General features: G+C 36.9%; 1 protein-coding gene across 11 annotated transcripts in view; it reads left to right on the forward strand.

The window, feature by feature from the left end:
- LOC310886996 (uncharacterized protein) overlaps positions 1–15,476 on the forward strand; it is a 164,231-nt gene that overhangs the window by 44,134 nt on the left and 104,621 nt on the right. For 10 of the 11 annotated variants that reach the window (XR_014575569.1, XR_014575570.1, XR_014575571.1 and 7 more), the window contains exon 7: positions 13,300–13,400. The gene's annotated coding sequence lies outside the window, so the exon portion shown is untranslated. Of the gene's footprint in view, positions 1–5,632; positions 8,282–13,299; positions 13,401–15,476 lie in introns of all 11 variants that reach the window. The other variant, XM_083812366.1, reaches the window with a different exon arrangement.

Consider the following 15,476-nt stretch of genomic DNA (forward strand, 5'->3'; position numbering starts at 1 on the left):
AAGCCTCAGCCAGGGGTTTGGTTACTGTACTCATCAACCCTTGGCTGTGTGTTTTTCACACCCCTCATCTGGTAAAACTTTGCGTGTGCACCTGGCCTTGCTACCTTTTGGGCCTAGGTCATGAGGGGTATTATTTGGGACTAGAATGAGGAGAGTGTACGTGATTCCTTGTTCTCTAAAGCAAATAGAAAGAAATTTATTGTGAGGACAGTGGGGCAATTTCCTTAGCAAATCCAAAGGTTTGGTAGATGACTGAGTGAAATAACTGGGTTTCCCCAAAAGGATGTTTTTACCCACCCTTTATACTTGGAGCCTCCTCCTGGCCATCACAAGGCTTTTCTGAGGACTCCAGGTCAAATAGCAAATATCAACTGGCTCCTGGGAGCCTCATGTCTGAGTAGGATTTTCCTTCTGCTCCTTGAAACACTGCCATCTGTGTAGCTTTTCTGTGCTTAATAAACACCTCAAAGCACCTTCAGCTTTTACAGTAGGGCCAAGAGGAGTGAGAATTTGTGACCCTCCAGATCCAGGTTGCTGGGAGCCTGATTTCCTGTAAGCAACCTTACAAATGATAAAATGTATGTGTGAAAAGTTACAAGAGCTTTCTATTGTCTCACAGCACAGTTTAAATATTAAAAAAGTGTTTTCCTAATCACCATCAGTGTTGCATGGAAACATGCAAAATGTTGGAAATGTGAAAATCAAGGCACAGTCTTTTTGCTGTTAGAAGTTCCGCAGATCCTGAAATATGATTTTAGATAATCATTTTGATTAGTGACACTTGAAAGAGGACAAAGATGTATTTGTTCTCCTAATGATAGATAGTAAGTGGATTGTTGTGCATTGGTCAGGTGCACACTCCTGAAATCAGAGGATATGGGCTTTTTTAGAGAGGAAACCCCCTGATACTTGCTGCCTAAATGATTCATTACAAATACATCATCAGGTGAACTTAGCACATTTGCTCTCTAATCATTAATTAAAATGAATTGACTTTTTGAAGCTGTTAATTACCTGAAGCAGACTTAAGTTTGTTTCAGAAAGCTTCCACCTTTATTTTCTATGAACTGTTACTTGTGATGTATAGCTAGTTTTTATTCATGGAGCATAATTGCTTTTCTAAGACACGTGAGATTGCCTCTTTCCCTTGATTTGAGGATCAGGTCTTCCTAAACAGAACAGTAATGAACTGAAATTAAAGATTGTTCTTGGGTACAAGTTCACACATGAATATCAGAGAATGGAGGATGCTGGAAAATCACTGTCTATCTTAAAATTATACAAATATATATGAAAAGCATATAATTGTTGCAAAGATTTTATTTTATTTTATTTTATTTTAAAGAAAGGACAAATTCACTGCTTGTGCAACTCTCCCTTTCATAGGGACACACCAACAGAAAATTTGACTCAGCATTTTTCAATTATCCACAGAATGATATCAAACACTGGGAAATTTAAATCTCAATTTTACTTTAAGAAAAAGAAAACAGACAAAATCTAACCACATTTGTCATGAGACGTCTTCATACTTGATGTTGTATTTTCAGTTTGTTCCATTTATGGTGCTGTTAGTGATGTCTGTACACATTTATCATCACAAAATCTTTTTTCATTTATGTCACTTAGCAGAAATAATGTTAAAGCTGAAGTTTTTCTGCCAGGTGTCAATGCTAGGATAAATTTTTTTGGAAAAATTTGGCAGATGTTATTTACCAATTTATGTCAATAGAAATAGATGTAAGAGGATATTTTCTTTTTCTTACAGAGAAAAAATGTATATAATCATGAGAATAAATAGAAAAAAAAAAAGGAAAAGTGTTTGTGTCTATAGTTTACAGCTGGAATGTGGTGAGGAGGAAGACATGGTACCTTATACAGGATGTGAATTTAGATTCATTCTTAGGTCCTGAAAAGAAGAATTTGCACATGTGCACTGTAGCTGTGTTACAAATCTGAGTTTGGCATCTCAGGTTTCCTAAGATGCCACTGGCCCTGAGCCTGCACAGGTTTTATGTATCCTGAGGAGATGACTGTATTTGTAGCATCCCCATTCCATGATCTCAAAGGCTGAATGTATCTCATCTCCTCTTTTGCCTCTGGCTGCAGCAGCCTGCTCTCATACTTGGCATCAGAGCCCAACAAGGGGACAATAGGTCCCTTATTCTCTGAACACCCTGGCTGTTGAGACTCATGAACCATAGAGGGGAAGAAGTCACCCAAAGGAAATGCATGGGCTGAGGAACATGGTGTTGTGGGGGATGGAAGAAGAATATCAGAGGGGTTGGAAGAGGAAAATAATGACATAGCTTGAGTTGCCAAACAGTGCTGGGGGGGGAAGTTTTGTACTTTGACCTCTTCCAAGACATTTCTTCTGAAGCTGGGTTAGTCACATATGTTTGAATTATACAGGAGGACAGTAATTTTGTAATGATCATTTTCACCCGTTTTGAATGGTCTACTTTGAGACTGGTTTTGCAAAAAGCTTAAAAATCACAAATGCTGTTCAAAATAGTTAATTCTGAAAGAGGCACTGATAGAGTACTACTGTGACTCCCGTTACTCATTAGCACTAGATAATCACTCACATAAGGTCATAAAAACATGAAAAAATGATTTCTGAATTGAGATGTTAAGGATGTGCAGTAGCAAGGATTAGTCTATGAGGCTTTCAACTCAACATATTCATAGAAATGTTTCTTGCCAGATGAACACTGAGGCATCAATGTTTTTAGGAATTTAATTTTTGTTGTTTGTTGTAATCCAGTATATGAGTGTGAAGTAAAGAAACTGAGCAGATGAAATTAGATTTTTTATTTTTTTATTTTTTATTTTTTTTATCTTTAAAAACTGACGAGGGCTTGCTACAGGACAAGTTTTCAGTGCTGTCTCTGGGATGAAATCATTTGTCAAGAAGAAGGCTAAATAATATTTTATACCTGAAAAATGACCTTGGAAACTCTTGAAAACATTGAGTTTTGATTAATATTCTAGGAATAGCTTGCTTTGATTTAAAGAGAGCACAACAAATAAAATTTAAAAAAAAAAAAAAAGAAGAAACCTGGTAGAAGTTTTGAGTAATTTAAGTTAGTTTTTTTAATGTGAGGGAAGATAATGGGAAATAGCTTGTTACATCTGTTATTTCTTACTCTTGTAGAAATAGGCTACTATTAGAAATCTTGATTTTAAATTTAGATGTGAATTTGAACTTCTTGAGTAAATAATTCAATTTTTCATGGTCTTCCTGCGTTTTATGGCCGATGTCATTTTATGTTGACTAAAAGAGAATACCACAGGCCACGTTCTCAGCAGCTGAGCATTGGCTCATTGACTTGGGAGGTACAGAAGTTACACCACATTAGAGACCAGTTCTGCGTCTTAGCAGACAGAAAGATGTAACAAAGTTCAGCTCCAGATTCAAGGATTTTTCAAAATGTAAGGATCCATTCAGTTGCATTACACTGTTTCTTATTGTTGTCTTGCCGGGAGGTTGGAAGAGCAAGAAGGGAGAAGCTGGCTAATAAACAACATATGCAAGACCATCACTGACCTAAATCAGAAGTACAAAATGTGGAAACAGAGCTGACTTCTTGTCCCCAATGATGTTATTGGAAGCTTTGTCGCTAACTTCAGCAGAGTGGAAATTTCAGGCTATTTCCTTTCTGAAGTAGCTTATAATGGAATGCTTTGCTGCAAATGCAGATGCAAATTAATACACTTAAATTCATGACTAGTTACGCTGAACTGAGACTCTTTCAGGCTTGGTGCATATATTCCTATGTATTGCTCCATTGAAGTATCAGAAACAAGCCAAAAATTTGATGAATAGACAAATTAGAGTAATAACAACAATAACAACTTGTTTTATATAAACAAAGGGTTTTAGAAAAATCTTTTATTTCACAGATGATTTACGTTTGGAATTAAATTTCTATAAGTTAGATTTGAAAGCTTTTTTAAAATGGTAACTGGCTTTCACGTAAGCATAAAGAGAACACGGACAAAAAGAGGTTTCAGTAGGTGAGATAAATTGCATGCAAGGAAAGGCATTTTTTCAATTTTACAACTTTTTCCTTTAAAACATTTGGTAATGACATAATTTGGTAAAATCCATTTCAGTACCTAAGATGCACCCATTCTCTCTAGCTGGGAAACATTCAGAGATTTCCAGGAAACGTTGTGACAGTTGGAACAAGACAGATGGAAAAGTCGTAGGAAAATTATGACTATTTCTATCAAGGTTTCTGTTGTTTTTCCTTTGTTTGTCATCTTATATCTCTCTTGTCTTTTCTGCACTATGGATGCATGTTGCTGAGTAGTGTCGTATTTAGACTAAAATTCCATTTATCCACTTGTACTGCTGTTTGTTTTTTTTTTGTTTTGTTTTTTTAATCTCCATTTCTTTATGAGATTACATCAGTATTGTGTGTTGTCCTCCCCCACAACCCCATAATTCCACAGTTTAAAGATGTGCTCTTTTAGATTTTTTGTGTGTGACTTTAACAATGTTCTGTTCACATTTCCTTGGATAGACCCAACAATTGCTTGTTGACCCATTTTAACCCCTTTTGAGCATCATCTTCAAAGTGTAACTGTCCTTGACAATGAAAGAGACCTTCCTATTGTCTGGTCCTTCCAGGCAATCTTTAGCATTGAGTTAAATGGCTTTCAGATGGAGGAGTTGGCTGGAAGGAAGGAGACAAAGTGGCCTGTTGTTTCTGAGTGACTTTGCCAGAGTTTCCCTTTTTTCTTTTAGAATGGTGCATTTCTATAGAAGATGACAGACGTTTTGACAGGTGCAATATGCTTTGAACTGTTGTGTCAGATAATTCTTTTGTCTTGGTTTTTCCCAGCAGAGTAGTACGTCTCCTTAGGATGCTGATATGCATATTGTTTGCTTTTCATTTAGTGTGGTGAAGCCTTCCATCCTCCTTTTCTCTCTCCCTCTCTCACTTTTTTAATGGCTCTTTGCATATATGTAGCTAACCCAGATGGGAAGGCGGAGTGACCATGACTTAAACCTCTCTCTCCAACCTTTTGATCGTGATAACTGACACTTATAACTCAGGAAATGATAGTGGTAATAGAGAAAGAGCTGGCAAAAACATACAAAAGCTTGACCTCAAATGTTATAATCTCCTCTCTGCCTGCAATGAACTATGTTTGTATAAAAAAGACAGTTTTGAGACTGTGACTTCAGAACGGGAAGGATTTAGTTTTGCTAACTTACAGATTGGCCTAGGTAAAAACAATCTGCAGTCCCATCACAATCAAAGCTGGGTTTAGAGGAAAAGAACTCCAAGCTAAAGTTTTAAAAATTAAAAAAATATTTTATTTTATACTCCCAAAGTCACTATGGATAGTATTTGTCAATCAGGTAACTTAACTTTTTTGGAGTGTGTAGACTGTGTTCTACATTTGTAGTCAATGTTTTTGCAGTGTCAGTAATAAGGGTTTTTAGGGCTGCTATGAATTACTATATTATAAATAGGGCCACTGTTAAACTGGTCATGTGGAGAAGATATCGGGATTTGTGCACGATAGTATCTTCCTAATTGTCTCTCTGCCTGTCTGTTTGGGGCTTAAATAGACTTTTCTACTATTACTTTTGATGTTTTCTTTTTACTTTTAGAGTTAACACCTCTTCTTTTGGTTGCCTGGGTATGACTCTCATTCATTGTGTCATGAATGACATCCGTGTTACTGAAAGACAACCTGACCCTGAAAAATTGAAAACAAGATCTCTTTTTTGCAGTTGCTTCACATGGCATAAGCTCAATGGGGAAGAGAGATTTAAAGGCTGCCAATCAAATGGAGGAATGGATGACATAATTTACTGTAACAGGGAGAGGTGGCTTGGAAAGCTTTGTTTTACGAATCTTTCCAGAACATCTGAGAATTTGATTTAATAGCTCATGATGTGTTTAAAATATTTAGACCAAGATTTTTAAAAACTGGGGACTCACATTTAAATCTCTGTAAATTATAGTTGGGTGACCTGGTAGCCTGATTTCTAAAAAATGGTAAAAATGAATCAACTTTTGTGGTTTTCACGGCCACCTCCTCTGAGAAATGCTTCAGAACATCTTATTCTAGTGTTTCAGCCTGATTAGAAATTTTAAAATTCTATGTGTTATAATGGTATATAGTGAGTAGTCTTGCATTTTTAAAAAATGTACCTTTTCTGAAATAATGAAATTTATGGGAAGCTTTTGACTGGTGATTATGATACTCTAAACAGTAAATGGCTATATTTATTTCTTTTCTAGAACATACTGCAGTGCAGCAAAGTGTTCTGCAAAAGAGCTTAAGCATGTAAGATCAATAGGACTGAACTACATGGCTAAAATATTGTCTGAAGTACTGACTGCTGCCATAGAAGGATTCTAATAAACCTTATACTTGAGCGTAAAAGTGCTTCTTTGGCATCATTGAATTTTTCTGTCTCTTCAGTTATTTTTTCAAGTAACGCCAGTTTAAATTTTAACTCTTGCTTTTGTAAGTCAGTCATTTAAAGAAGGTACAAAATCTTTCAATTTTAGTAGCTGTTCTTCTTAGATGAAAACACAGTATTTTTGCCCTCTGTGTTCTGTACTCACCTGCTGCCACTAGTCTTTGGTTGCAGATTTATCTTGTAGACTGATATCTAGCTGAAACTCCATATGTCACAGCAGAACAAAATATTATTTGCAACACTGGGAAATTCAAAACACATTCATGTAGTTTTACATTGTAGCCAGCTGAAAACACATTACGGTGAAGACTGTTGGGCAGTCTTTCCAAGAGGCCTACTTACTGACACTGTCTCTAATTATTATCTGTCACGGAAAGCTCTAATATTAAGAGATTTGACATCTTTCAGTGAAGAACCAAATGGAACTGATGTTAAATTGCTTCAGACTCTTGCAAAACAGGGTACTAACTGAAGCTAGGAGAATTTTGTCAAAGGACCCACAAGGCAAGACTTTCTTGGAATGATGTGCATCACATTTGGTTTTATGGTTTCCCTTTCACTGTTCAAGGACATTGCACAGCTGAATAGGTTGAAGGGTAACCCACGCTTTTTCACAGGAGTCCAGCGTAAGCATGGCAGAGTCCTTGTTATGGTCATCAGTGAGCTGGTTATTTATCACTTGACTGGTATCTAAAATTTCTATAGGGTTCTCTTTAATAAAATAAAGGTGGTTGCTCTTTTGATCAGTTCTAGTAGGAAAATGTGCAGAGTTCTCACAGGCTACTGATGTCTCAAAATATGCTCACTGTAACAATTCAGAGGCTGTAGAAACTTCATGGTTGTCAAGTGTTCTGCTTGCCCTTGCCATATAAACTTCATGGTTGTCACAGGAGATAGAGAGCTGTACCTCCTGCTCCAAAAGCATAGGCTCCCACTGTCAGGATTGGTATCGTGTTGCCAACATGGGGAGACTATGCAAATTGGATAACGTAATGCTGCTCATTTGGGAGCTGACTGGGCTAATTCCCTTGTTAATCCTGTGAGCAAATGAACAAGCTACTCATAGGCTCCAAGGCTTGTTGAGGCCAAGCCGTGTACTCCCGCCTCGAGAAGAGCTGCGCCCACTCTCCAGGTAATCTGTCTCCTGAGTGCTCAGTAAATGCCACACCTGCCACCTGATTTCCCATTGCCATTGATGTGCCAAGTATGCAATAACCTGTAAGGAATCCACTGATGAAAAATCAATTAAAATCAGCTGGGATTTTTTCCACCAATTTGGCAAAATTTGGATCACACTGTTAACAAGAAAGCCACACTGAACACATCCTTTCCCATGGAATCATTTCACCTGTCTGGCAGAATAGCAGGCTTTTTTAGAGTGACAGCACATGGGAAATCCCACTTTTTTTTCCACAGTTGGTGTTCAAGAGTCATTTCAGGCCCACAGGACAGGAAAGGGACCACTACTAAGTCTTTCTTTGGTAGAAGTAATACGTTGGCTCCAGAGAACTGAGTTAAGGAAGAGGCAACATCAGTGTCATTGCTGATAGTTGCCTACTGAACAAAATCTTTGACATTTTGTCTTTATGAAACTTCGAATGCCATCACATGAATGTACTTTTGCTTTTACATAAACTTTGACCTACTGTGACAGTTTTCTATATTTTTCTGTTCTTAGACCCCACAAATGAGATAGCAGCATGAGCATCCAAATGTAGTGGTTCACAAGAGGCCTTCGATAATCTTGGAGGACTTCTTCCATCCACTGGCTCCTCTTTGCCCCAACATAAAATATCTTGTCCGACAAAACAGAGCCATATCTCTTAGGTAATTTTTCCTGCTCGTTCCTTCTCATGCCTACCGTAATACTTTTGCAGAGAGCATAGCTTTTTATGAGTGTGCTCTTCACCAAAGTTTAAAATCAAAAAGGAAAATTTAAAATGAAGTTTCTAAGCTCACATTTAGACTGAGTTTACTCGGTCAAGTTTCTACTGTGTTTTAAAGCATGTTATCATGCTACAAAATTAATGGTAGACAGTAAAATCTCCATGAAAAGGCATGAAAAGTGCTAGTCCAAAATCGCTATATTTAGTAGAGGACAAACTACATCTCTATGTGACTAGATTCAAGCAAAAGGATGGACCCATGATTTTCTATCTCTGTTATTATGTCCATCAACATAAAATTCTCTCATGAATTATCTCAGTTCAGTACTGAATTGATGCTAATGAGATAATGTTAAACTGTTAAGATGTTCTCTAGCCTTGTATCCAAATATGCCAGTCAAAAGTTAGTCCCTTTTTCTAGAAAAGGTTAGTCTCAGATGTTGTACTTACTTTGCAGTGTTTTCTTTGTCATCTTTAAAATGTTTAATCAGATTGAATGTGTAAATGATCATCACTACAATCTTGTGTTACATAGCTATAAAAAAGTTTGTCTATGCACTGACATATATTGCCCATGTGGTAAAGAAAATACTGAGAATTAATTGCCTCTGATCTCTTCTCTGTATCATAATGATGATGTTCAGTCATTAAGATTTTTAATTTATGACTGTTTTTCTCATGTAAGCATGAACTAAAAGAAATGATGAACAGAAGCTAAACAAAGTTCTCCTCATTACTTTGAATTCTACTGAAATATTTTCTGAAAGAATTAGGTGATTTCTTAAATCGTTCTGAACAACCTTAGACTTTCTATTTGGGCTGATTGAAAATTTCCTGTTCATGTATTTTCCTTTAAATGATTTTTGATTTCAGGAAACCAATATATTTCCCAGAATCATACTGATTTTATTACTATTTTAAAAAATCCCAAGCGATTTTTTGTAAGTTTAAATTATTTTGTTCCAGGTTTCACTGTTCATCTTTTATTTTATAATTTGTGTTATGATACAAGACAGAAAACAAATTGGAAGGATGAAATATCACTGTGGAACATTTGATAATGTCAAAACAAAATCCATCATTGTATGGATTTCTCTGCAATAATTTTTTTTTTATATACTGATTATTTGGGAAATATCAACATAACTTATTGTAAGTCACAAGAATACCAGACGCTGCCGGTCATTTGTCCTGTATGTTTTCCTTTTCAGGTTTCTCAGACATGAACATAGTACAGAAAATCAATAAACAAGTAGTAGTTGCTTTCTCTTTGTCTCGCTGAGATTAGTTAATGTATATGTTGCTGGGTCAGGATTTCTTGCTCTTCTTGCTTGGCTGAGAAATGAAGTCAGTCACTTGGCTGGGGTTTGATCTTCCTGCTGGTAGTCTTGAGGGTGACCACTATTGTCAGCAGGGTGACTGACAGGTAAATTAAAGGAATTAAGTTATTACTCTTTAACTGGGATTTATATTGAAAATATCATTCACTTCAATGAATGTTGGTCCAGATCACCTGATCCTGGAGCATAAGTTTAGCTGGAATACATTTGCTGATGTTGACCTTAGAGAAAAGGATCACAAAAGTAATCTCAATACTATGTTGCAAGAGGAATATTACAATTATTTTCCTAAGTGCATAAAAACAAAATCATTTGCAGGTTTCTTTTTATTTCTCCTTATATTAAAAACCTACCAGAGAAATATACAATGAAACATAAACAATTCTCGCACTCTCTTCCCTGTTTCCTGCTTTGAATCAACATTTAGCAACACTGGGAGTCAAGCACAACTGATGCAGTTACTTTGCATAGTCTACATGACTACGCATGCAGAAAAGCCCTGGAGAATCTGGATGCTGTACACACTATTTAACCCCTGGCTTGCTGAAAATTAAATTTTGTGGCATATTTCCCTGCTCTTCCTCTTCTCAGAAGAAGTTCTTAGAAAACTTCTTTCTCTGTTAGTAAGCCAGTATATCAGTGATATATCTTCACAATTCATTCACAGCAAAATGTGTAAATCATTGCAAATTCCTTTTTATCCTTTAGGAAATTTTCAGTGTAACTAGTGACATTATTTTCCCTGGCTGAACTGATCTTTGAGCTTTGGTTATGTACACAACAGTGAATGAGTGGCTGATACCAGACATTCTTTGCTGAAGCACTAGGACTGGGGAAAGATGTATCACAAAAAGCATAATTATAATGATTTGGGAATAAAGCAAAGTTTCATATGTTTCATGATTTAGAGGCAAAATATTGTTGGACCTTACCACTACCAACATCAACAGTAGGAAGACATTTATATAAATGGCACTTTAGTTCAGAGTGACTCTAATCTTCACCTGGACAATGATTAATGTATTGCCTGCAAATATGCTGAGTCCAACTGTCTGCCAAGACAGTTCTGTTGAGGATTTTCCTTTAGCTAAAGGAAAGAATGAGAAGTGGAAAGAGGTAGAGAGGTAAAGAAGATCAAACAGTGACAGTGGTCTGAGGTTGAAATTGGTTCCAGTACGTCATGAGCAGGTTATGCTGATTACCAAATACATGGAACAAACAGCTAAATAGAGACTGAAGGGATGCAGCAACCAGACTACAGACTGCCTGCCTTATGGTATTGCATTCAGTGCTAGGCATTGGGTTATTACATTCACTTCAGATGTAGATAGAACAGCACACTTTTCTTTAGATTTTGCCAGAGCCTCACTCTTTCCTTAGGGAACTGTCTTTAAAATGCGTCATACTGGCTTGACATGTATTTTGAATTTTGCTGTCTTTGGTTTCCTATTACCAACAGTATGCAAGAAACCATACTAATCGTGACACAGTCACACCTGCAAAGAGGAAAATTGCCTTAGTTAAGATAAACTGAGACATGGACAGAAACACTGCATGTGTAACAATTAAAGCTAGTATGTCATCTACATTTGCTAATGAATAGTTTCAATATCAGAACTTACAGAAGGATGTACAACTTGAAAAATCATCACCTAGATGGTGAACTATCTTCCTCTCTCCTGTCATTCCTTTGTCTTGTTGATATGATGAAGAGTTCTGGAAGAAATTTAGATGAGACTAAATAGCATACAGCTTTTCAGCATTCATTCTGGATGTCATGTACTCTTCTGGACATAATAGATGAGAATATAGATCCTGTACAAGCTTTAAAAATGTTTCTTCAATGGTTTTCATCTTGACAGCTTTAAGGTATCTTTCCTCTATTGAGATGAAGATTTCAGAAGATAAATTGTTTGACTTATGGCCCAGTTTCAAAATATAAAGATTACTGTAAGTTATTCTGGTGCAAAAAGAGGAATGACATTGATGATCAGTTTTTCAATTTAGTTTTAGTTTTACTGATGGATGAATGTTGAAAACAGACCTAGCTGATTTTTGTGTGTGTCAACAGTTCAGTAAAAGGCTGATGTGGGTTTCCTTGGTACCTACTGATCTGGTTATGATCATGGTTGGATGCCTCATAGTGATATCTCTATTGATATTTTAGTTATATGGAGGAGAGGAAGGCAATAACAGATCTATATTTTCCATGGTTGGTAAAGCCCTGAATATTTTAGAACAGGTGGTTTGAACAGAGATTCTTACTGAACTGGCTATATAAGAGCAAGAGTAGTTTTTCCCTTGAATGACAGGGAAGAATGTTTCATAGTGTACTTACAGCATATTGAAGCCTGTTTAACTACCAGAGGTAGGTCTCTAGTAATATGTGTAGAATAGTAATATGTATAGACTCATTCCAAGGCCAAGTTTTCCAGTTTTTTCTCCAAAGGCTATGCAGAAAGGCTCTCCAAAATGAGGTAAAGAGCATAAACCCTTCAGCTCAGAAATGGTATCTTGGGCAGGTTGATCTTTTAGAATACCTATGACCTGGCCACCTAAGAAAGAACAAACTAAAACAGATGGGCTGCTTCAGCCTGCAAAGAGCATTCCTGTTCCTGGCAGAGTTTTGCTCCTGGGAAGCACAATGCCAGCAGAGCATCACTGCCTGACTTTTTGGATATGGCATGGCTTTGGCTGCCTCAGAAGTCAAAGATTTTAAAGTCTGAAAAGTTTGGAAACTTATGTTTTCCCCACATACTCTATTGTATGTACAAAGGAGAAATAAGATATATATTTGGTTTGCTTTAATTTGCTGGCATAGGAAAATGGGAAGTACGTGTGTGTAACCTGGCCCTTGACATCTATTGATACGATGGCTGCATGAACACATTTCTAATGTCAAACTATTAAGAACTCAGCTTTTATGAAGTATTCCTCTGATTTTTGGTCAACATGAATGACCAGCTTCCTGCTCAAGCTGTATTTTGTGCTGTATTTAACTCACACGTAGGCACCCAGTCATAAATTTGCTACAAGATTTATCTATATTTCTCACATAAGCTAATGTAAGTCACATGAAATTCTTTTCCAAGTTAGCTTACATCAGATCAAATTAGTGCAGAAGGAGCTAAAAGAGTAAACAAGGAATCTGGGGACATTCTGGGCTCTCTGTCACTTCCAACTACACTGTTACTGAATGAGCCAGTTCACTCAGGGAGTAGCACTTGCCAAAGTGGGTAAGGATTTCGAAAGCTGAAGACCATACTTCTTTGCAATTATTTTTGTGTGTAATTTTATTTGAACTTGTTAACTTCAAGATTACTCTCCTTTCAGAAAAGCAACTGGTATGATTATTGCATAGTTTCATGGCTTGTAAGTCATAGGATGTTTTCCAAACCTGTTTTACTTTGCTTGTAATGACACAATGACAATGTTTTGTTTTAGATGTACTAAGAATTATAATGGGTAAAGAAAATTGAGCCAATCTGCTAATGGCAGATGAGAAGTTATTTTCTTCCTAGTTTCTTATTACTCTACTGCTTTAATTCCTGGCAGCGTTGCATTAATGTTAAGCACTGGTCCCCAGCACCGAGTGGCAATTTATCATCTTTCTTGGCAGGCTTCCTGCTTCATCCTGCACCTGCCTCCTTGAAAGAAAACAAGACATCAGATACTTATTCAAATAATGCAATAGCTGATCAGCAGAGTATCTACACAATGGTAAGTTATCCATGATAAAAGGACAACTTTTTCATGCATTATATGTGACATATGTGTCCTTTCTCTTAAGATTTATGACATTCATGACGGTTAGTATTGTTACTATAATCAAATCTTTTACAGCCAAGCTGCAAAGGTTCAACTTATTGTCAATAGATTTCTATATAAGAGTCAATCAAGCAATTTCATAAATGCTTTGAAACACCTGCACTCTTCTTGGAAGTGCAAGAAATAGCAATATCATAGTCTCATCTTTCAAGTCATAAGGCTACTATGTCTCAGTAATTCCCTATAGGGAAGCAAAGTGGAAGAGCCAAAACTGTAAGTACATCGGTTACATACATGTGTGTGTATATTTATATGTGTTCACACCCACCTATTTTGCGTGTATATGTGAAGAATAGGTTGTAGCCTTAACCCAGTAATACAGAAGAAATCAAAGAATGGCTGTACCTATGACTCAGGGTGTGAAGAGAATGGTTGGAATTGTTCATAAAAAGGATATATAAAATCTTATTCACAAACATGAAAGGAAAGGTCGTATGTTTTATTAGGAATTTGCATTTTACAAGCCTCACTGGAAGCAAAGTACATAACTGCTAGGAAGCAGGATGTCATGTGCCTGCTGGAATGGGAGGTGGGTCCGCCAGTTAAGGCATTAGCCTGTGATCTGGAAACCATTTTTTTGCAGAGCCATAGCTCCCCTGGGACTGGCTTTAAGTTTCTTCAAGCCCCATTCCCCATCTGTAATATGGCTAATCTTAGCCCTTCCTTATGCATTATCAGTATGTGTAGTTAACAAAGACACGTACAAGCATTGGTCAGCTTCTTATATTTGTTCCAAACTATTTGAAATATTAGAACAGTTCAGCTGCATATGATGACATGGTGATCAATAAAGCCATGGTCCTCTGAGGAATACTGTACAATCCATGATTATTATAAGAATCCATATCAACAACCCACCATGTTAGGAGCTGTATAAAAAAATAGAACAAAGGGTAATTCTTGCTTGAGAGCTGTCAACGAGAAAAAAAAAAAAAAAAAAGAAAAAAAAAGGTAGAAACATTCATCAGGAATGGAGCGATTAAGTGAAAAGTGACAGAAAAAGATCATATGTAGACAAGTGGTGCATATATAGAAGTTCCTGAGCTTTCAAAACATCTTACTAGAAATGCTAAGAAGGAAATGAGATAAAAATCTGACCTCAGGGAATTATCTCTTTGCCATAAATTTGCCCAAAGAGGAGAGACAAATGGAACCTGATGGACAAAGAGGTCATAGCTGTATGGAGGAGCTTAGAAATGACCTTGCATGTGGAAGAGATACCACGTAGAGCTGCTCAAATCATTACAAGACAAAATACTTCTTTTAGGTGCCCATCTCAAAGCAGGAGCTTGAACTTGGAAATCCCCATCCCAGGCAAATGCCCAAAGCTTGGGGAATGGCCCCTCTCCCTCTTTCTCATCAGAGCTCTTGTTGTGCATAAAATTTTTGAACATGGCTACAAAGAGGGACTACCATTGTGACAACAAAATATTTTAAGGCAAGATATTTATTTAAAGCTCATGTTGTGAAAGACTTTAGCTCAGAACTTTACATGTGCCTACTGAAATATCATCTACAAGAGCTGTTTGATCCAGAGGCTAATTCTGGTGTCTGTCTCCTGAAATAATTTTTATACTGATATTTTGATTAGGAATTTGCATTTATTCATAACCCAGTCTTCAGCTGAGGTCCTGTTTTGTTTTCTGCTCATGCAAAGGGAAGAATTGCTAGTTCTCTGCAAAACTAATTCTACAACTATGGCACAAAAGGTTTCTAATTTGTCCTGGGCTGCTGAGCATTATTTGATACCTCCTGGAAATGTGAAGGTCTGGTTCTGCATTTATCCCCAGGGTTAGGAGAGGGTGATGGTATACTTGGCAGGCTTCTTGGAAGACTTTCCCATATTGTAGTGTTTTCAGTGATGTTAACAGCTGTGCTGAAAGGCTGGTGGAGGGTTGTCTTGCTGTTGCAGAGCTTTGTTGGTCTATTGAATATGAGCCTTTTTATTGCTACTGTATTTGGAAGAGT

The sequence above is a fragment of the Anser anser genome (genome assembly GCF_964211835.1).
Source record: "Anser anser genome assembly, chromosome: 1".
NCBI lineage: Eukaryota > Metazoa > Chordata > Aves > Anseriformes > Anatidae > Anser > Anser anser.